Source organism: Acanthopagrus latus, chromosome 22, assembly GCF_904848185.1.
Source record: "Acanthopagrus latus isolate v.2019 chromosome 22, fAcaLat1.1, whole genome shotgun sequence".
NCBI classification, from domain to species: Eukaryota; Metazoa; Chordata; class Actinopteri; order Spariformes; family Sparidae; genus Acanthopagrus; species Acanthopagrus latus.
Window position 1 is genome coordinate 3,223,845 of NC_051060.1, and position 23,856 is coordinate 3,247,700.

The 23,856-nt window shown below is 41.1% G+C and overlaps 1 protein-coding gene across 3 annotated transcripts in view; it reads right to left on the bottom strand.

The window, feature by feature from the left end:
* lrfn2b (leucine rich repeat and fibronectin type III domain containing 2b) overlaps nucleotides 1-23,856 on the bottom strand; it is a 126,678-nt gene that overhangs the window by 74,593 nt on the left and 28,229 nt on the right. The gene's annotated exons all lie outside the window — the stretch shown is intronic.

Sequence of the window (23,856 nt, forward strand, 5' to 3'; positions counted from 1 at the left end):
CAAGGATTCTATTTTTCTTCTGCCATTGCACGATGCATCAATTTAGCTGAATTCAGCAACAAGCAGACAGAAATTTAGAGACCAAAACTACAACATAACATCCAGTTAATTTCCATTATAAATCTCCAGTGTGTTGATGCCAGCACAAAAATCTCAAAAAAGAAACAAATCTAAGCACGTCTTCAAATCCTTCAGTTGGGAACACTAAACTATTGTCAGTGTGTTGTAGTGTTTATAACACATACGTGTTACTGTGGTCACGCGTGAATCAATAATCATTGTGAGAACTCCTCAGTCTCGCAACTCCAGCCGCCTGGCACTGCTGCACCAAAAACCCCATAGCAGAGCCGTTCAGCAATGTACATGCAACCAGTGGAATTCCCAGCTCAATGTTAGCATTATCACTAGTGGTAAGAATACTAAAAGCTGTGATAACAGTAGTAGTAGTTATACATGTGGTTGTAGAACTAGTTAAAGTAGTGGTTGTGAGTGAAAGTAGGAATAGTATTGATGGTAAATCTAGTAGTGGTTGCAGTAGTTAATAGGATAGTAGTGGTAAATGTATTTTTTGGCACCACTAGCAGCAATCATGTTGTACTTTAGCAGAAGATCTGCACTGTAGTAGATTCAATGTTAATAATACCAGTAAGAAGAGGTAAAGTAGTAGTAGTTGCAACACTAGTAGTAGCAGGAGATCTACAGGAATAATAATAGTTGTAATATTGGTAGTAGTAAAGCCCAGTACTCGTGAATAGTGAATGGCAATAAAAAAAAAAGTTGAAGCAGATGTAGTAGAGGGCTACTTGAAGTATTTGTAGGAGTAGTAACACTCTCAGTAATATAGTCCTGCAAAAAGTGTGCTCAGATACTGAACTGCTGATATCACAGATTAGTTTCCCTCTCTGGTCTGGTGTGCTTATAAATGACATCAGATCCTCTGGTGTTGGACTGAAAACACAAAAGCACACTCAGAGGCAAAAGCCCCTAGTAGTTAATAATAAACCAGTAGGGGGTAGTGTGGCTCCTGAGTCAGGGGGCTTAACTTTTACTCAAGCCCTTAAGGCATAGAGTAAGTCCTTAAGCCCACCCTACTGTATCATGTCAGCATGCACAGAGTGCTGTGTTTGACTTCAATCTCTGCTGTCCTTCACTGGTAAATACTGTTTGCTCCAATGTCACTAAATGTCTTGAAAAAGTCATCTGTGTGATCAAAGGCCTGTGTATGGGCTACCTTATTACTCACTGCACACCACCTTAATTAAACTATTCCCCTATTTTCATTTAAATTGCGGTGTACGCATCCTAGGTTCTAATATTTATTCATACGAAAACATGACTATAAAGCAGGCTGAGAGAGGCAGAAGAGTTATTTTTAGAGCATTCACAGGGCTCTGTTTCTATTCCGATTCACGCATGTTTGATTTGTTGGAATGGGTGTCATTTCCCCAGGTAAAACTGGAAAACATTCTAAGTCATCCTGCTCTAAATACCAGTGGAGTGGAAAGACACATGCAGCTGAAGCTTGCAGTGTGTGTGTGTGTGTGCTTCATGAGCAACAAGGTTAACAGGATACCAGATCCTGAAGATTCTGTGTTTCCTCTTTACACAGAAATGGAAATATGTCGGCCTCGGTGTGCGACAAAAGGGCTTCAACCCAAAGTTGTTCAATTACAAGACCCTATTTCTACTCTGCTGTGCCGTGCCTCCTCGTGCTCCAGCTGACATTGGAAGGAAGCTGTTCATGTCTGTATCCTCCTGCATGAACAAATAGCAGGATGACAGGTTAAAAAGACAGAAAACAAAACAGAGACGTGGGCACGCTCTGCAGCATGCAAAGCAGTTTATGGGGTCTGTGGACAGATTGGGAAAGTTTTCAAGATAAAGTAATGAAAGACATGCAATGAAACCATGTTCCAGTGATAGAGAGAAACACTAATCCTCAAATATATTTATTCCACAAAGAAGTGGAATAAACTGCCACTCTAAAACTTTACAGCAATGCAATGTATCAATAGGCAGCCATGTGGAGACCTCAACGTGTGGGTCCTCTGGTTCCCACTAAACCACATACATCTACATATTCATGCAGACAAATAAAAATAAATAGAGAAAAAAAATGAGACGTCAAGACTGCGAAATTAGTTAGTGTCACCTCAGAGATTAAAAGAAGTTAAAATTTGGACTCAAAATGATTTTAAAAATATAAACAAGTGAAAATGAAGGAATAAAAAGATTAAGAAAAATGAGTAAATAATACAATAAAAAATATCCTGATATTAGCACGTCATTAAGCACAGCAGCACTGCAACTGTTGTAGGCTGAAGTGACCAGAACCGAGAAGAGCTGAGGACATTTTTCTCCAAACCGCTAAGAATAAAATTCTGACTTTACATTTTTGACTTTATAAAGTCCTAACTAGGACCTTATCATTTTGAAATAAATGTATTTCTTAAGGTGAATTACTGAGAGTGTTCCATTTTGGATTCACGATCCTATTATACTTTTAACTCGTTTGACTTTGGAAGTATCTATGCGCGATTCTATTTTATCACCACAGCTAACTTTCATCCTTTCCTGTCATTAATGAGCCTCCATTGGAGATACTCACAGGTGTGGATGCTTGAGTGGGAATAAACTGCTAATAACCTTCTAATCTGTGACATAAGCTCCCCCATTACAAAGCTATGCCATCACTCAGCGACAATGCATTTCCTGTGCCACTACAGCATTAAACCTTGCTAGAAACCCTAGGAAATACTCCCCCTCTGCCAAGTGGGAATGAAGATAAAGCTGTAATATATTCCAGTAATACTTTGACAACTACAGCATTAACAACATCCTTAGAACAAAAGGCATAAATCCGTCACAGGGGCCTTTACAGAAATTGCTGACATGACAGGAAACAAAAAAACAAATCACAGGATGTAAAGCTAAAATCCTTTTGCATCCTCACCACGTGTCAGTTTGCACCGCGATGTGTGTCCGAGACAACTCCCACTCCCCCTCAAGGAACAATTAAGAATTTCTGCTGTGAAATGTGTCACAGAGCAGGCGGGGCACTTAATGCTAAATAGTTATTTATTTATGCATATTCTTTGCGTGTGTGTGTCTCCCAGCTATGAGAAGGGACCATGGTTAAGCAACAGAGATGGTTAGGCAACTAAAATACTTGGTTAAGGTTAGGGAGAGGCTATGGTTGCAGTTAATAAGAAGGCACACATTTACTGAAGATTTAGAATGGGACTGAATGAAAGTGTGTGACCTCCACAGTCTTACCTTTTGCAGGGCACACTGCTTCCTGCATTGGTGCTAAATGTTCGCACCGGAAGGAATTTATAAGGCACGCAATCATCAGAGGTTAATATGATCATCAATTTAAAGAGCACAGTAACATCAGAACTGGTATCAACATCAACAGCATATATAGACAAGTCGTGTCTAACAGAGTTGGAATTCTGAGGTTACGGCTTGCAGACCAGGCTTTGGACTGGCTCCATATGCAGCACCAGATGGTTGCACTCTTTCAGCAGTAGACTGATATCCACACGTAGGCTCTCTGCAGGCCAGCTGACTGCAGCCATGCTGACAGTGGGTAGGCGATTGGCATACCAATGTTAGAGTGAATCAGCTTGGTCTTCTCTGGATCAGATCAACAACCAGAGCCTTTGCTGTGTTTGTTTCACTGGGCTAAACTGAATCACTGCTGGGACCAAATTAATACAACTGTTGCCAAAGAGTGTTAGCCAGCATTTTTTCACCAACAGGCAACTAATGCCACCATGACAGAGAATTGAGAGAATCCATCACACTAACTAATTTAGTTTTTTTTCTGGATTTTTAGTAAACTCCAAATTCTAGTAAAAACACGGAAAAACGAGTGCAACTCGGATCAGCTGTATGCAATGCCATTCTGTGATGTGCTGCTCATGGCACAAATTAATTATTCAGAAGAGTTCAAACATCTGCTCGCACTAAAACTGGTTTCTTTAAAAATAAAAAAAAGTTAAAAAGTAAGAACCCATACACGGGCCCATACAGTCTTAAGCTGTTAGACAGATAGAAGTGTTCCACAAACGGTGCACTGTCACCACTTCGGCAGCCAACAATCTTCAAAAAAGTCACAAAAAAAAAAAAAAAAACTATGGAGAAACAACTAACAACCCAATGAAAACCAGGCTGTTTCTGCACCAGACAACAGCTAATTGGTCAGGACCAACAAAGTTCATAAATGACAATTACACTTTTGTTTCATACAGCCAGGTTGTATGCACCAGTTATCATTCTGGTATCGAGGGACAAAAATGTTCAAACTTGTTTGCATTTATTTAAACCAATCACAGTCATCTTGGGCATGGCAATACCCAGGATGCAGCCAGGGCGGCCCTGCTTAACAGCTTCAGGGTGAATTTATGTTGCGTGTGTGGGTGCGAGCCCTGGCATTAAAATGCCAAAAATACTGTTGAAGAGGAAATGCTCATTACTACCAATAAACTACACTGCATGATTGAAAGTGAAATCCAAATCAACATCAGTCTAATATCAAACTCTTCTCCCATTCCTCACAGATGTAACCTTCTAATATTATGTTACATAAAGCCTCTTTCAGTTTAATTAGAAAGTTAATATCTCCCCCTCAGTCTGGCAACCAGGGATTCTATCTATTAATGGAGCTATTAAGATCCTGTTCATTGAAGAATATATTTTATTTATTTTGTCCATTTACTGAATGGACAGCTGATCATGTTCGTTTTATTATCATTTTTGACAATAACATTAAAAATATTGTGGTTCAGTGCGTAGAGCGGGTCATCTAGTGGTCAGAAGGTCACCGGTTCAAATCCCGGCTCCCCCTAGTTGCATGCCTCTGTCATAGGTGTGTGAATGGGTATGACGGTGTGTGAATGAATGGAACCTGGAACCATGTAAGGCACTTTGAGTACCTTGAAAAGTGCCATACAAATCCAATCCATTATCATTTATATTTTCATTTTAGGTGATTAGTCTACTTCACAAATTCTCATCTTCATACATACAAATCTTGAGATCGTTTGAACAGAATGGGTAGATTTATATCGTATCACAGGGTTAGGGTTAGGGTTAGGGTTGGGATCCTACACACTGTCATATTGCGCACTCTGACTTCCCATTGTGTGCTGTTGAGGTACTTTGCATTATAAACACACGCAAATGGAAAGCGATGATTTAAACAGTGATATAGCTCTTTGACGTTGCATGCACAAATAATCAGCAGGTCTTAATTTCCCAAGGCACTAACTGTAATCTGTAATTCACCCCAGTGTGGCCCATTCTTTTCATTTTCCAAATGAGATGGATGAGAAGATGGAGGTGCGGTTAAAGGCAGATAAGGATTAGAGGTGAAGCCACAGACAGATGATTGCAGAGCTCCAGGAGTGGATATCTGTGCTTTGTAAACAGGCCCACATCTCCATCTCTGGGAGGCCAAGCAAAACTATATAATAGCTGTGGTGGGTACAGGCGCTAACACACCCCAGCTCTGTCTGACTAACACATTAGCCAGCATCACCACATACAGAGACAGGTGGCCTCTGCGATCTTACAATTGGTATTTATTGCAAAAGCAAGCATAACAGGAGCAGCATGCTATGTTACAGAATGAATCTACATGTCTGTGGAGATGGCAGATTTATCCACAGAGAATCATCAACCTTGGTAAAGGAATAAAGCACAGATAGAGACACAAAGTAAACTGGTGAATGGCTGGCCGCACCCATTCAGGATTTTGGACACGTCCACCTGGGTGGAAAGCAATCACAGACTCTGTCCAATGATTAAAACAAAGATGAGACTACGTCTTTGCCCGACCCTATCCACTCTCTGCTCCTGCTAATAGGATTGTCTGAATCTAAGGCCAGGTGGGGGGCTGCAATGAGTGACAGTGCTGCAGGGGAAATATTCGGGCAGCACTGCACAGCTTGATCCTTATACCTCTGACAGGGCTATACACACCGCCTCCCAACTTTCACTTGATCCTGAGCTATCAGGCTTCTCTGAGGGATCGTCACGCAAGATAACATTTTTTGACAAGCTGAGCAAAAACCTGTGGCCCCAATGGTAGCTCTGTTTTTGCTTTAATCATGAGAGGACTTTTCAGCCTGGATACAGCACGTTTTTTACTCAAGCTGTAGTCTGTAACTATTCTTTTGTTATATTTGCTAAAAATATCATTATGATCTGACAATAGAATAAAATACAGGCCAGCTGTGTAAAAATCCAATGTCTGTGGCTCCACCCAGTGGCTGTAATTTGATTTGCAAGAATCCACCACTCACGGATCAACACAACCAATAAAGGAGTCAGATGTGGCAAGAAAGATGAGCAGCAGGATAATCACAGTTAAGTCGAAGAGAAAGTTAAGGGAAATGGTGCATTAATTAGCAACAAAAAAAGCTGTATAAAATGAAATGCATGATACAAAGTTTATTCCATTAGCAAGCATTGACATTCCCAGGAAGGAATAGGAAGGATTATACTTATCTAATCCACATCTCAGTAATTGATCCTCATCAATTTACATGTTCCTACAATGGTGTCAAGTTTTTCTTCCGACTTCTTTGATTTGTTTTGCTCCATTAGCTCTTACTGTGATAACAAGATGGACACTACAGAGAAGATGTCTTGTATTTAATTGCTGAGGTTGTTCCAACAACACACTGACGGCTGTTTCTGTCACGGCCTGCTTTGGCAGTCGGGGTCAGAGCATGTGAGCGGAGCTGAGTGGCGAGAATTTCTGCTTCATGCTTACGTGGCTGTTCGCTCCTTCGCCCCATCGCTCAAAATTGTACCAGACAGCTCCGCTCAAAGACCGCTCTCCGCTCACTTAAAATTTCATTCAGCTCCATTGAAATCACTCCACGCTCGCTCAGATTTAAAAGAGGGAGCAATTCCTGACATTGCACCTATATGACCTGTCTGCTTGCTTTTTGAAATATTTTACAAACTCCATCTCTCAACGAACTACCTCTGATGTAGGCTAACCCTTGAAGGCACACGTGAGTTCGTGTGGACTTGTGCATGCCCTAGACCCGTGGAGAGCGCTATCGGAACTGGAGCGAAACAGAACCATCGCTCTGGCCTTTAGATTAAAACCTGCTCTGTGCTCCGACTATATTTCGCACGCTCCGCTCCCCGCTCGCTCCGTGCTCTGCTCCGCTCACATGCTCTGGTCGGGGTTGAGTTCTTTTTTTTTTCGTGCTTTCCTCCTGTCTGTCTTCCCCTCCCTTTTTCCCTGTCCTGCTCTGTTTCCCTGTGTGTCTGCACCTGTGGGCGTCGCAGCAGTGTCAGGTGTAGCGGGGAGGGGCAACTGCAATCATTCTTCTCGTCATCCCCTGCCACATAACTCTGGCCTCATCTCCACTCCGGCGCCAGATTGTTCCGCCAATCCGAGTGCCTCAAGCTATTGTGTTCAGCTAAATTCTCCTAATGTTTGACTAAGTGTAGGTTTTTTTCCATGCTTTCTATCGTGTTGGGGTTCGTTTTTGTTCTATGAGTTCACTTATAAGTACTTGCTAAGTTATTTCAAGTTATTTCCTGTCTCTCCACTTTCGTGTGCAGAAATCTCCAGTGTCTCTCCGCTCTGGTTTCCTGCTACCCGTGTCGCCCCTGCGCTGCTCTCGGACGACTCTGCCCGCCTGTCCACCTGCCTGTCCGCCTGCCTGTCCGCCTGCCTGTCCACCTGCCTGTCCGCCTGCCTGCCCGCCTGCCTGTCTGCCTACCTGCCTGCCCGCCTGCCTGCCTACCCACCACCTTGCCATCTGAGGTCGTCCACTGATCTCCTCCCATATACTCTCTGTGCTGCAATAAATTCCTTTTGCACCTTGATCACAGCCTCCAGTCGCTGCATTTGGGTCCAGAAAGAAAACCCCGGCATTACATGTTGCCACTAAAATATTGCTTTACATTTGGAGACACAGAGTGATCCCAAAAATTCTAAAACCACAGTCAAGTAAACATAGCTAACATTACCACAACTCAGATGAGTGAATCAATCATGTATTTAAAAGAAAAACCCTTCAGTCTGACTGATGTCTTTTATCTTTTGTCTGACGTTAGTGGACTGATATTACTGCTGGATTAATGTGTATGTCATTTTATGGCTGGCCCCTATGCTGTTTAGTATGATCTAATTGACTAGTTTAATATACAGCAATGCATCATATTCTTTAAAATGAGCATACTGTATGTTTGTAGCAAGGCTGTCCTGTTAGAACCACATATCTCTACAAATTCAGACAAACAGCCAGTTTTCAGCTTTGTGACGAGGCATTCAGAGTTAATTTAGCTGAAGAAGGAGATTTTGTGCTTGACACATAAAGGAACCCTTTAGTTACTGACACCAGTCACTAAAACTGTCAGACAAACGTTGTGGAGTAAAACTAACATATTTGCCTCTGAGATAGAAGTACAAAGTAGCACAAAATGGATATACTCAAAATGACTAAATGTATAATATAATAGCTTCATGAGTTAAGTTCCTTGGATTAGAGGTGCATACTATTAGAGGTGCATACTATGATGACCCATGGTGTCATCTTCAAGCTTTCTTTATCCTGTTGTGTCATCTTGATGGTGTCTCCACCAAATCTCCCTTGCAGGAAGATGAATCTCAAGCCCTTTCCACAAAGCGACTCTGCAATAAAACCGCAACGAAGGCTCACCTTTACACCACTTCTGTTTGTTCACACTGAACCATGCAGCATTTCATACATATTTATTTTTATGTTTTATCAACGTGGTTCCCTCTGGTCCTGACCCACCATGCATCATGGAAAGTGACAAAGTTATGTTTTTTGCTCTTAATTATATAACATAATAATTCTGGTTTTGGTGATGTCTTCACTCATGCACAACATACACTACTGACTGTACCTATTTCCAAATCCCATGTTGCAAATATTTATTTGATCATTCAATTTGGTCTAATTTAGTTTGATTTGGTTAAAAAAAACATTTTCTCTAAGTGTTGGTGTTAAACCATGGTGTTGTCTCCCTTTTACTGTGACCTGCTGATCCTAGTCATGACAAATGGGGGCCCCGGAATAGTATAATATCCTAGATGAGCATGAATAGTGGAGGTATTGACTTCTTAAGAAAAGAGTCCTTTTATTATCTGTGTCATGTGGAGTTTCTATTAGTTTACATTATACATTATTAGTTTTATATAAGGGGCTGACTATTTTTTAATATTTTGTTATTTTTGGTTACATTTCAGTTTAATCTCATTTGTCTGATCTGGCCCTTTGTTCTGAATGCTGTTTCATGATGTAACACTGAGTCATCATACTGCCAGAATTATATACATGCATACATATTCACCATGTTAAATGTTTTAATCACTATTCATTTCCAGTTAATTCAACTTAAATCATGTTAAATCATGATGCAGTGGAAGAAAGAACGATTGTACTAGACAATGTACCAAGATACTAACAGGCTTCCTCTACCTTAGTCCATACAGAACACTTCAGTACTTTGACCATATAATGTCATGATGAGGTTTTGAGAGTTTCTAGATTCAGTTCCTAAGCCAAAATGTTCTCTACAGAGAGACTGAGGATTTGATATAGGCCATATCAGTTCAACAACATTAACATACATCAGCATTGTCTGTAGCAAAGGTCTTTAAAAAGTGATTAAAAACCAGCTTTTACACCAAAGTATTATTTAAAAATGCATGTGTAATGGAGTGCTTTTATGTTGTTGTATTTCCTTTTTTTTTACATGAAAATATTCCTTTCAACAATGTAGTATGAGAATTTAGTTATATTCTATGTCAATAAACAACTCGAGACATGAACACCAACTAGGTGTCTTCAGCCGTGTTCACAACAGAACAGACTCCTGCATTCCAGATGTTGCTTTAATTCGCTTTAGATATGCAAAATATTACTCTGTCAAGTGATTTCAGACTTTTCCAAAACAACCTTGCCTCTCTGGCCCCACTGCCATGCTCACGTCTTTGATTTCCTCTGATGCCAGCCATGCTATAAATGTATGCTCTCTTTTAACACTGAGGTGCTTAAGTGAAATGGCCAATTTGTGTTTGCAAATGTGAGTTATACTGTGGGATGTGGTAGTTATTACTTTGACCTGGTTGCTTGTTTTATTGTTCTCACTGTAGCTGTAGAGTGTAGTCTAGCGTTTCTTCACAACATGCACTTTTAAATTTGATTAGAGGGTCCATGCTGACACACACAGCTGTGTGTGTCCTCAGGAAATGCTTTACAGTAATTGGCTTTAAAGTGTTTGAACACCATGATGTCAAACACTTGAGAAAGTAACTCTGCACAGAGTTTTATTTTCTTCAAATTATGAAGGAGAAACTGGCTTGGGGTAAGACATTTTGTGAAGGCATATGTTAAAACATATATCTAAAACCAGTTTTTTTCTCATGCAAATAGGACAATCTTTTATGTATTCAAATTCTCTGAGTAACAAATTCAGCAGTAAAGATATTAGGGTCACAATAATTACAGCCTGAGCAGGTCTTGACCTGCGAGGTCCCATTGATTTTCGAATTACCCCTTTTTCGTTGCAAATGATCGCATTTTTCACTGCCTGAACATGCCCCAAAACTCACCAAACTTGGAATATATGTCACACCTGCGGAAAAATTTCATAATCTACTGTCGTCCTCAATTTCCATCACTAGGTAGTGCTATAATCAAGGAAAGTGTGTTTTGGCTCATAACTCCAATATACTTTGCCGCACATATCAATATAATCCTTATATCCACACGTTCACTGAATTGTGCTGAATCTTGTTATATAGGCCACGCCCATTTCCTTCTGCTTTTTTCTGCAAATTCGCGAAATGTCACAAACCTACTTTTTCCAACTCCTTCCAGGCGATTTCACCGATCAAAAGAATTTTGATATTCCAAACAATAGTCAAGTTATTAAATAACAACTTCCCGACATTTTACTCAAAACAGGAAGTGTTGCATATCTCCAAATTGATCGGTCCAAATGACATGAAACCCAGGTGACTACCTCCCCATGAGCCACTAAGGCTCTGTGAAAAAATGATTATTTTTTCGAACTCCTCCTAGACCATTTGACCAATTTGCAACAAACTTTGCAAGCAGCATCCGTGGACGAAACTTTCACCTACGTCACACCTGGTGGCGTGGTCAATTTTGATGCTTCGCCCCATACCCCAACGAGTGTGAACTGCAAGGGCCCGTTCATCGCTGCTTGCAGCTTGAATACATATTATTATTGTTATCATTATTATCATTATTATGAGTAGTAGTTGATTATTATTATTATTATTATTATTATTATTATTATTATTATTATTATTATTATTATTATTATTAAGAATGTTGTTTGGTCCCTGTGGTCTTCAAGTTCCCATCATTTTCTGTCATTTAATGAAACACATATTTTTTCTTGGCAATATGCACTGTGTGAGCACATTTAGACACAGGGCCATAAGATTAAGGATACATGTTATACTTCAGTGGTACTGTCAAAAATCTAGGAGCCCTACAGGCCTGCATTATGTTGATGCTTGTGTCACAAGTACAGTGTCTGTTTTGATTTGTACTGATAAGCATTAACAAGCTGAAATGAGAGTACGGAAATATTCTCATGTCTGACAGAGCAAAATAACGGGCATATATCCAGCCCGTCAGATTGGTTTGAAAATAACCAATGAAAACTGGCTTATGCAGGTGGTCCAAATGCAGCTGCCTGTAGTTTTGTGACATCACAGCATCCTGGAGCACTGCAGTCACATGTTGTTCCTTTTTGAAGCTTGCAACTGATTAAACTTTAAAGGAACAGTTCATATAGGGTTAGGGTTAAATAACAGATGTTAAATAACAGATGTTAAATCAATTGTCTCCTCACATGTTAAAATGGAACTAATATACATCTAAGTACTTCATAAATGCCTCAAATCTCTATGTGCAATAGTCCACTGACTGAAGAGTGATACTTCCAAATAGGATGGACACATAATGTTGGGGCAGTTGTGGGTGTATCGTATTTTGCTGTATATGCACGAATTAAGGTGATTCGCTTGTGTGCACACTATAGGTCACAGCTTTTTATTGGTAAAGTGGCAACAGTCTATTCTACATTATTTACGACTAAACTATCCCCCGTTTTCCCCAGACTTCTGTGTTGGATGGATGGAGCAGCAGAGCAAAGTCAGCATGGTTGTATACAGGGTCCCTGTGTGGCACAGCCCTCTTTGGCCTCTTACTGCATATCAGTGCAACAAATAGGTGCATCCAAACTGAATGACCAGATATGTTCTTTCTCACTGGCCTTAAAGGAAGTTCATTACTTTGATTTAAATTCAGTCAGTATATTCCCCCACATGCTGATGGAAAGTTAGGTGAAATTTAGTAGTCATACATAAAATGGCACCATACAGCTCATCATGTGTGACCCAAGCCTCCAGAAGCCCTAACTGATTTGAAAAGAAATGGGTTTTAGCTCCTGCGCTCACTTGGTGCATGCTAACACTGTTAGCTTAGCAGCAACAGTAAGGACTACAGCTTTAAAAATAGGTATGGATAACAGCTTTTCTGAAGATTTAGGATCTGGGGGATTCTGGCGACTTAAATTATTCTGGACAAGCTGTATAGGGACATTCTTCTGTCCCATTACTATAAAGTCCAATAAATATGTTCTTATGAGTGGTTCTTACATTAGTTCCACTCTTAGTAGAGAAAACTGGAGCAGAAACATACATGTTTAGAGAACAAGGGTTCGTGAGATGTATCTGCAGTTTTTTGAAATATCAGCTAGGTCGTTGTTATCTTCTCCCAGGCAGCCTGGCTAAAACTTTTACATGAGCATTTCATACTTTTTGGGGTCATGCTGTCCCCAGTAGGGAAAACAAATAGATAAAATAAACTCATATGATGTTGGCAAAATGGTTAAAGACAAAATGAGGCCAAAAGGAACCAGAGTAGTATAGGACAGCACGCGGTTTAGTTTGCTCAGTCTCCACCTAAGAGCCAGAATTTAGCTATCCACTGCCTATTAGCCAGTCCATATGCCTAAAGGAAGCACAATACATATCCATTATGTTTGCTCACATGAGGCCCCACTGGGTTGTCTCCCTTGCAATTCATTACTGTGATACGCAATCTTTCCCTCGGGGCAGAGCAAACACTATTACCCCGCACACAGGCCGTATGTGCTTCCCAGTGCTGATATCACAATCTGTGAAACTCAAGGAGAGCTAGCGGTCTTTCACACGCACCCTCCTCCATCACTGATAGGCTCCCATTACACCTATGTCATACTTGCACTTCTTAACCAGATCCAGTGCTTTCTGCTGTGGACACATGTGGACATATACTTCCCTCAAGCTCAAACTCACTCTTTGTCATGACATAATTGTCTTTATCAAGGCCTGTTGATTCCACTGATATTTGTTGTCTTTTTACTTGTTCAAGATCATATATTCCTCAGAGATAAAAAAAAAAAAAATAACATTTACATTTTAGGGCATTTATCAGACATTTTTGTCCAAAACAACTTAATTCATGCATTCATACACTGATGGTGGTGGCGACTGCCATGCAAGATCACGGACACTTCGACATGCAGACCAGGGGAATTGAACCAGCAACCTTTCGATGACAAGATGCTGGCTCTACTCCTGAGCCACAGTCATAAAACAATCATGATACACATCCCTCACATTTTGTTTGTACAAGATGGGAAGTCAGCCATTTTGGATTTTGTCCATTGGTTTGCACACATTTGCTAGGCCTTGCACCTATGTTTGAACTGGTAAATATCATGATTCGATGTCATAATTGGACTTGCTGTGGCATGTTGACTCTACAGCACCACCATGACATTTGATGGACAGACTTCTGAAGTCCTTGAAATAGTTGAAAAACTTAAAAAAACTGGCCAACGCCTTAGTGTGCGACTTTAAGTCTCTCAATAGCGGATAGCGAGTAGCCCTTACGGTATGTTTTACATGATGTATACAAACAGTTATTCACCATAATAAAAACAAACAAACATGATAATTGATGTCTACAGAAAAAAGATGGACACACTAAATAACAACTCTTACTGGTGTGATGGGGTAGAGTCAAGGGTAACAAGTTCTTTATGTCACATACTTTGACACACTTGTGAGAAAATGTCTTGTTTGGGGCATTTCTGAAAAAAACGAAAAATACTTTATCATGTGAATGTCTGCCGTTATAAGACATTTAAATCTGCATTATCCAAGCGATGTTATTATGGTAAGTATACATTTTCTAAAAATTTCATCCTCCAAGATGTCACAGGTAGATACTGTTCAGAGACGTGTAAATATCATGTATGGAAGATGAACTGATTAATACAACCCTAGCAATAGTATAATGTCATAGGTTAATGTTTGTATAGCAAACATATGTTATTAAGAGTTAGGGTTATGCTACATCACACAATTTAGCAGTTCCAGATAAAAAGACAACACACACACACACACAAAAAAACTGACTGTACAGTAGCAATACTGAGGGCTTATTTAAAAGGAGTTGATAGGCTGCATTGGGTGCAAGCAAAACTGTTATACAGGGAGATTTGTGAATCAAATCCACTGCTGCAATAGATGAGAAAAAGTCAAGGTTTGGCCTGCAATAAATAACTTGGACAGCATTGTTTATTCATTTAAATTTGCAGTGGCACAGAAATTGGAGGCTCTGGTGCACTGATGCTTATGAAGATGTATGGGTAAGTATCCCCTGGGATACACCTGCGCAGGCAGCACAATCTCTCTTAAACAAAGACTCTGCAACAGCTTTTTTCCTCTGTCTGCGACTGAATCTTATCAATACAGGCCAGGAGCACACTGGTGGTCCTTCAAGAACACAATGTACACCATATGCATTCAGCATACTGTACATCTGTTTTCTTTCCTGCATCTTAAAAAGAGGGCTAAAGCAGACCACCAGCTGTACTTTGCCCAGAATAAAACATACCTTCAGCTGGCCAAGCGGGCTAGCAGCTGTGTTTCTGGGCGAGTAGGAGAAGACAGGCCTGGTCGTTGCATCCTGGACTTGCTCCTCACACAGGAAAATTTCCTTTGACTAAAGTTTACCATGGTTTTGGCAAGGTGGGTTATGTCACTGGGCTGCTCGTGGAGGAAGGAAGAGCCCACATTTCAGACACCCAGTCTGTCTGCTCTGTCTTTCTCTGAGACATCGAAGGCAGCAAAGAGTGGCTCCGGAGGAGAAGCGCAACCCAAGTAGGGCAAAAACAAGTTTGTCAGGAGGGTCTGCAACAACCAAAAAAGTTAACATGTTTAAGAGGAGGAACTGTAGATCACAATCCCCTGTATTAGTTTCCTCCGCTGCTGGCTATTTCTTATACAAGGCAGATGCAAGCAAAACTAAACATAAATCAATTGACTTAAATTGTTAACTAATGAGCTTAATAAGGAAGCACACAGCAGAATGTCCCTCCCCTGTCCCTTCAGCCCATCCATTCCAGCATCCTCCAAGAGGGAATGTGGGCAGTTTGCCAGATTTGAAACTAAGATTGTTTATGAATCCATGCTCGTGAGTCCATGTCAATTATAACGTTTCTGTGTGAGGCAACATAAGTGTCGCAGACTCGAGTCCCCCTCTATTGCATGCTTGTGTGTATGACAGCGCCTTGACTGTGCAGAGCGACATCATTAAATGCTTATGCCTGGGTTCCACCGTGAAATTAGTTTCACCATTGATGCACTCACTACTAAGACTGACCAGACATTTGAAGACCTAACATCACTACTACCAAGCAATGTCCTGAAAAATGTCTCCAAGTTTGTTGAGAAGGCACACGCATCACAACACACTAAAGGGAAGGAACGGCAGACTAGCAAATTCCAAACTCTACAGGCATGTCAAAGCAAAAGCATAGAACAGAAGCTCTCACCTGGAGATATAAGGACATCAACTACACAGCACATCCGGAGATACAAGAGAAGTGGGTGAAATTCTTGTCCAACAGAGAGCTCACCGAACCAAAGATGGATGTCCATGCCAAAGGACTGAACTTTGCAGTAGCTCCTGAACATAAACTGGTAGTAGATTTCATCACAGCAACAGTGAGCCATCAAAAACAACAAACTGGCAGACACAGATGCAGAACACAGTTGAAGGTATCAGCTGTTCTTCCTAGTGCAAAAGAACCCCCCCCTACAACCTCACTACTAAGGAAACGAAGGCCCTGGCATCATTCAAAAGAGACTGGAACATCATCATTTTGCTGGCCAACAAAGGGAGATGCACTGTAGTGCTAAACACAGTGGACTACCACACCAAAGTCACTGATCTGCACAGTGATACTAACACCTATGAGACTGGGGCGATAGCCCACCAGCTACAAAAAGAAGGTTATAGAACATCTGCAAAAACTGGAAAAGGCCAAAGCCATTGACAGACTGCATCCCATGTATCTATTGTCTCCCCAAGATACACAAGGAAGGAGCACCACTCAGACCCATCAGCAGCAGCATTAACTCAGTTACTTATAACATATCCCAGGACTTAGCCTGTATACCCTCTTTTGGTGGGTAACACTCAACACCAAATCAAAAACTCACAGGATTTCGCCAGCAAGGTGGGAGAGGTAACACTGGACCCAGATGAAACAATAGTTTCTTATGATATCAAATCAATTTTTACTTGCATTTCCACTCAGGAAATGCCTGCTCCAGGACAGCACGTTGTCCAGCAGAACCAGCTTCTCCTCAGAGCCATGGGCTCACCTGTGTCCACAATAGTGGCCAATCTCTACATGGAAGAAGTTGCGAGCAGATCCTTGTTTAACTTTACATGAACTGCTCCAAGCCACTGGTTCAGGTATGTGGACGACAGACACCTGGGTCAAAACTGGAGCAAGGGAAGTGGAAGCCTTCACAGAACACATTAATGCTTTGGAGAGTAGGATGAAAAATGAACTTCATCTTGTTCCAGTATATGGCAATGAAACAAAAGTTTTTAAATTTCATTTTTCATGATCATGAGAGACATCCTGCCTCTGTGAATTTGCGTGGGGGAACAGAATCTCATCAGTTCCTGTGCAAACACTGTCCAGCCTCTTTGCCCTGCTCCCAACCTCCACACACTCCTACAGGTAAAGCCACAACACTCTGCTGTATATGACCTACTACTCGTGCTCCATCTTTTGAATTTACAGGAAGAGAGATCACTGTAGCATTTCTGCTTAACTCAGAGAGCAAGGTGAATCCAGTCAATAGAGGAACACAAAATGTTTTGTACATCCGCTGCTTTACATAAAGTAAAAAAAAAAAAAAGACTGCAGCCACTTGAGCACTAATGGGAGAACACAGTACGTCTTATATTAGTGAGTCCATGCGAATAGCCTGTAAATTATTAACAAGTTCTTGCTTGGAAAAGAGTGCTTTCATTATCAGAATCATCTATGGACTTCAGGGAATAGATGTTGGGCTTTTAAGGTCCACAGCAGGGTCTTTGATCACTGAACAGAAAGGTGCTGACCTACACTTTCCACATCCTCTTTTATATATTAGAGCTTGAGACACCCGGCAGGTAAAGTATGCAGCACAGGATAACTGGTTATGCATCAGCACACATTGTCAGACTGGACGCTCTGTGCAGCTGGAGCTCAGAACAACACTCTGTGTTCCCTGTTGTTTTCTTATGCTAAACACATTATATGCCCTCTCAGGAATATGTACGGCAAACAAATGCATTAGCTGCCCTTGAATGGTTTCCCCCCTGTTCACAGTCTGTGAACACTGTAGTACTGCAAGGCCTAATCAGTGCTGTAGAACCAGAGTGTGAGTGCATTATCTGCACAGGGGTAGCAACGTGAAATAACAAAGGAAGCCTCACTGTCTCTAACTACTATTCACTTCGCCACAGCCCATACTTCTAATCATCCTGTTGTTAGCCATTTAGAGAAAATAAAGTGAGCCGATCAAAGCCTTGTGGGTGAGATAAAGATTGGAGTCATCATCTTCCTGTGCCAGAGCTGGAAACATGGCGACAGTAAAACAGCAACGAAAATGGTGGATGAGTGTGGATGAGATGGACACAGCTGTTTTATGCTGCAAATTGCAACTCTTGAGGATTTTGATCGACATGATGCACGCTGAATGTCGACTGGACACTGTTCCTGGAAAAACAGGGTGTCACCTCTTTTGCAACAATGAAGTTTAAAGGACCACAGAACCCAATTTAAATTTTCTGGACACACCAGACAGACAAGGAGACAGCTATTGTACAGACAAGACAAATAACAGAAAGTGTTTAAACACTTTATCTGTTCAATTGCATGTCCTAAAGAAAACAGCCTATTTAACTACATTGTTGTAGTTTTAGCCATACTATGTAAGTCTGCTAGAGTGCACTTCTCTCTACAACCTTGTTATTCATAAGAAATAAAACATTCTCTCTCAAAACACTTTCTGCTATGTCTGCAGGTGGCTAATGACCTCGAACAAGTACTAGTAGGAAGAGCAACAACAATGTTATCTTTCTTTGTATCACTTGGTAGCACAGATCCATCCAACTCACCTTTTATACCTTTTTTTGTATTACACTGACCTGAGCTTAACAGAGGGAAGTAGTACAAACAGCAATGTTTAATGAGAAGGTGTATCCTCATGAAAAACACTGTTAAATTACTTATTGGACTAAAAGTGGCATGTTCATCGTGTAGATCAAACACAGCAGACAATCTACAGCCTGCTGAAGTAATTGGATCATTAGTATTGATCAATAATCCTATTACCACCCTCTCTACCCCTGTTTGATATATGTTGGTCATATTGTGTAAAGGAATTAAAAATCATCACTTGTGTGGCCTGTTTGTCTGTATGCAGCACCCAGCTCACCATGGGCGGAGTCAGTGTGCCGTGGAGAGGGATTATGGGTTGGCTGCAACAGAAATTGATTCAGCTTCAAGACACAGTAACCAGGTGCCTGCTCTTTCACCGCTGGTGAAGGTGGTTCTACAGGGAACGTGGTTTTAATGAGGCTCTCTGTCAGAGTGACACCTGCACTGCCACGGGCTTTAGAGACTAGTCATGGGGCTGCTGGCTTTCTTTGAGTCGAAATGGAGTTATTACAACTAAGGTTCAGGAACTTGACCACACCACTCCTCCTTGCTGAATTGCCACCCAGGCTCAGCCAATCCAACCACTTGTGGCTGATCAACCTAACCATCCTGGTCTCATCAAACCACCTGCTCCTCATCGACTCAATCACCTGTGAAATCTATATAGGCAAGCCCAACTGATTCTCTCTCATTCATCTCAAGTTCTTATAACCCTCCCCTCCAGATCTTTTCCTTCTCCACAATCATCCAACAGGATCACCATCAGCCCAACCTTTGACATTGTCCTCCCATGGCAAGATGGGGATGTAGAAGCTACCCCAACCAAGACATGGGCCCATTGAGAAGTACCCTCATTCTGAGTCTCAACCTCTCTGATTCCTAAACAGTCCAGCCAATCCGCATCCCACTTAACGCCCCTCTTCATCCTTCGATCCTCGACCCCTCCCTTTCTTCATCCACCAACCTCAACCCCTCTCCCCTCGCCCAGTGACCCTGACCCCTCCTTCCTATCCTCTTCAAAATCTTTCACCAATTCAAATAAACTGCCATAACGTTAAATTGTGGTGCCAAAGACTCCAGAGTCAATCAGAGAATGTCGCCTGAGGACCTTGATTATCAGAGTGATGCCCTCCTTTCATTAAAGCCTTTTAATTTAATCTTTTAAAGTAATAAAACTGAAACCATGCTGTCAGTAAGCAACTCCGGTCGGCTTTCTCAAGAGCATCAAATGTACACTTTAAGGATCCTGAATCTATTTCTCAGTTTTTACACGTCTGTTTTATCTTTTTCAGGAGTGCTATTTTCTATGCAAGAAAATGCAATGTACATTAAGCCACAGGCTTAATCTCTTACACGCCCTTGACAGTAATGCTATTAAAGGCCAGGGGTGTTTGGGATTACCTGCTCTGTAGTTACTTTTACTGTAATTTAGCTAATTCCTGTCATTAATTAGTGAGTGGTACTATACTTTTGGTGAAAAGAGAAACTCAGAGCAGCACAGTAACGTGGCTGTTCTCACCAATCGTCTCCAATCACCAAATGATGTCATCAAATTCAAGAACACAAAGTGTTTACAGGAGATGTGTCTCAAACATATCTTACCTTGAAGCTGACTTTGTTGAATCTTTTTGAGAGAATAATAAACGTTAAACCAAACTTGGAATGACAGCAAAGGATACATGTTAATTTCTATGTAACTAGTTGCATCAAAAATCAGTCCTCCATTCCAGTGCTGCAAAGGTTAAAGGGTAGTGAGACCCCCTGGGACTTCATGGCCCATTGATTATGAAGCATCCTTTGTGACTACACTCCTGAACACAATAAACACTCCATGACACGTGGCCAAGAAAACCTTTTTGATGTTCTCAAAGGGTATAAATAATGGATTGGTGACTTTTGGTGCATCACAGGATGGGTTCTCGGGGCTCTGCTGGAACACAGGCAGTGATCTCAGCGGATCTTCCTCCTCTTGTCTCCGAAAGCTGTCAGATGATCAGAGAGCCTGCACAGCAGCTTTCTGGCAGGGATAAACAACAACACAAAGCAGCTCAGTGGGTCCTGATTGGCTTCTGGTTGTCAACCAAAGTGCAAATGTAATATCACTGTCACAAAAACAAATGTCCCACTCCTCTGTTCTGCAGTTAGCTTACTGTTCATGAGCAAAATATATGTTTGCAGACATCTGGAAACTGCATGATGATGAGTAATCAAACCCTGAATAAGTTGCTATTTCACATGCTTCCAGTGAAAGTTGTTGTATGTGCCAGGAAGGTATAAAAAAGTGAGCTTTCACAGCCAAGCATGAAAATGATCCAGTCACCACAAGTCCACAAAACGAGCCCAGCCAGCCGCATTAAGTTGTGTGGGCTCTGGATAGGCTGACGTGACCTCAATCCCCTGCCTTGCTGGCTGCCTGCTTAGATCACGGCCGTCTTGGCCTGTAAGAGCCTCTCCTTCATCAGGTCCGGCTAATGCCTCACACACTGCCCATCACTAGTGTGGATTAGAGGGCTACTGCTAGCACACATCTGAAGCTGTCTGTTCTCACTGACTCATGATAGGCTGCAGCAGCTCTTCATAGTCCCAAAGCATCTCCTGAAAACCCTTTAAGAAAGTCTTGCATATTTTTGGTAGAACTTATCATCCTTCACACAAAATCCAATGCTCTGCAGAGTATTGTTGAATCAGTCCACATAGCCTATAATTCCTTGATGTCTGCAATTGTTAACAGATTCAAGAAAAGTTTTCTTGGAAGTTCTGCTGCAAAATGCAACTCAAGTCTCATCCATGATCCCTAACGATGGACTGTGGTCTATGAAAGCCACTGATATGTCACTTAAAAGTGAATCACCACTACGGGCTGAGTGGAGCATAGCTCCAATTAATCTATCAGTCCTTTGGTTTATAAAATGTTACAGAACAGAAAAGAAAAGAGATAAAAAAGGAAAGATGGAAAAGAGAAAAAGATTCTAAAAAAAGATTTCAGATAGTTTAATACACTGCAACTTCATGGAGCTCAACACACTGTGACTTCAAAGAGGTCAACACACTGCGACTTCATAAAGATCAACACACTGTAACCTCCTCTAAATGTTGCACATGTCTTGTCAAAATAAAAGCTGGCGTCTTCATTTGTCTGTGATTTGGCTATTCAAACATGTTTTCCAAAGTTTTAGTGTGTTCACAGGGGCCTCTGTACTTGCATACACATCCATACAGCACAACACAACACAAAAGCTAACCTATACTCTTCTAACCACTGGTCACTGAAATATAGAAGGTCTACAAGTGACAGCTGATTCCAAGAATGCATCCATTCGGCCTCAAATGCTAGTGTGTCTGTGTCACATCCTCCCTGTCTGGACCAGTATATAAGCCTTCGGCTGGGAAATAAATAACTATCAGGATGATCTGTGTGGCTGCCTGCTGGCAGGGCCATCCACAGTCACTCAAGTAGGCTGACTCTGCTGCCACACCGCTGACATCTCTACTCTGCCTGACAACCTCTGAAGGTGCTTCAAAAGAGTCTCCAGTCTGGCTCAGGTATTGATGTCAACAACAGTTATATGTGTATTGCATTCAGGGAAAGGAGAGAATCTCACAGCGGGACTGAATTGGACACCCTGCTGCTCTACAGCCAACTAATCATTAAGTGTGTTTACAAATCACCAGTCTGTGGGTCTAGACTTGTGGCTACCTAATGTGTGGCAGGAGGATGTGACCACTATCAAAATCTATTGTAGTAACAACACTAGGTATGGCTAATAGTTTAATTCATGGTATTTTGTGGGTTTTACCACAGTATTCATGAAACATGTTCAATGTATTTTGACTGGACTGCTTCATTTTCACTTTTATTCAAATAGAACAGCTTGGCCTGAGGAGAGAGAGGGGTTTAAAATAATTAATGTACATGACTGTGTGCTTTTTTAGGAAATGATCGGAGTGAATCACTGGGAAATTTAATAGAAATGGGCAGATTTTAAATCTTTTTGAAATATGACTTCTCTAACTGAGAGTTGGTTCTGTACCAACTGTTCTGTGTCATTGTAATTAACTTTGTAATTGGCTAACATTACCAGGAAGCACCTGTGAGGAAGACATAATGGCTACAGCGTAGATGGTCCCATCAGTATTCTGCTGCATCCAACGATGTAACAGCTTCCTTCAAATATCATAATGCTTGAATATGTCATGATATGTGCACTTTACTTGATCAGAAATGTAATAAAATACAAGAAATCAAATAACTTGAACAATACTGCAGTGATTGGTGTGGTAATGGCATAGCTAATATATACTAGTTTTGCATATTAAGTTTTCAGATGGGTTATTTGTCCTTTTCAAAATTGTTAATGTATTACTAATGTAATGTAATAATATAAAAGAGTATACTTTTTCACGTCAGCCTACAACATGTAAAGACTTGATGGCTGGTAGTACTGTTATCAGACATGAAAATAAAATCCCCTATCAATAGGAAATGAACTGATTTTTTTAAAACACAAAATGTAAAACTTTGGACTGAAAATGAACAGTTACATTATAGTTATATAAATGACCCACCTGGAAACTCTCGATAACATGAAAAGGTGTAACATAATCAAAAATGCAGACTCCACTAAGAGGGTTAAGGCCAAACTGAGGGCAAAACAGTTAATCAGTTGCTGCACATACATTTTATGTCTATGAGCACACAAAGGCAAGGCAAGGCAATCTCGAGCTTCTCTCTGTAAAGTATAGGATGATTTGATTTGAATTTGATTTGATTGTACTCTAACTGTATGGGCAGTTGGACATTAAAATGGATGCTTTCAAACATTGGTGGGGGATTTGCACATCAAGCAGAAGATGCCATGGAAGCTGATGATGAAGTAACAACTTCACTTTTCGTGCAGCACTGTCACTAAGACAAATACATGTGTTTGCGCTTGCTGATTTTCACTCTGAAGTGACTGATGCATTTGTGTATGATTAATGAATCCATTTGCAGCTCGGGATTTAACTGGAGGAAATTTGGATGCACGCAAGAACACGACTTGTAGGAAAAGCTATGATGGAGAGCAGTGCTTTGGTACCCGGTGAAAGTAGCAAAGAGGTTGTTGGCACTTATAATGTATTACTGGCTGCTGGGCAAACAAGTGTCTGTGGCTGACGTGGGGAAAGGCTGCGAGGGAGCAGGTCCACTTAGATTTCCACTGCACTGCCTCCTATTGCTTTGGCTGTTCAATTGACAAGCAGCCAGCCGGT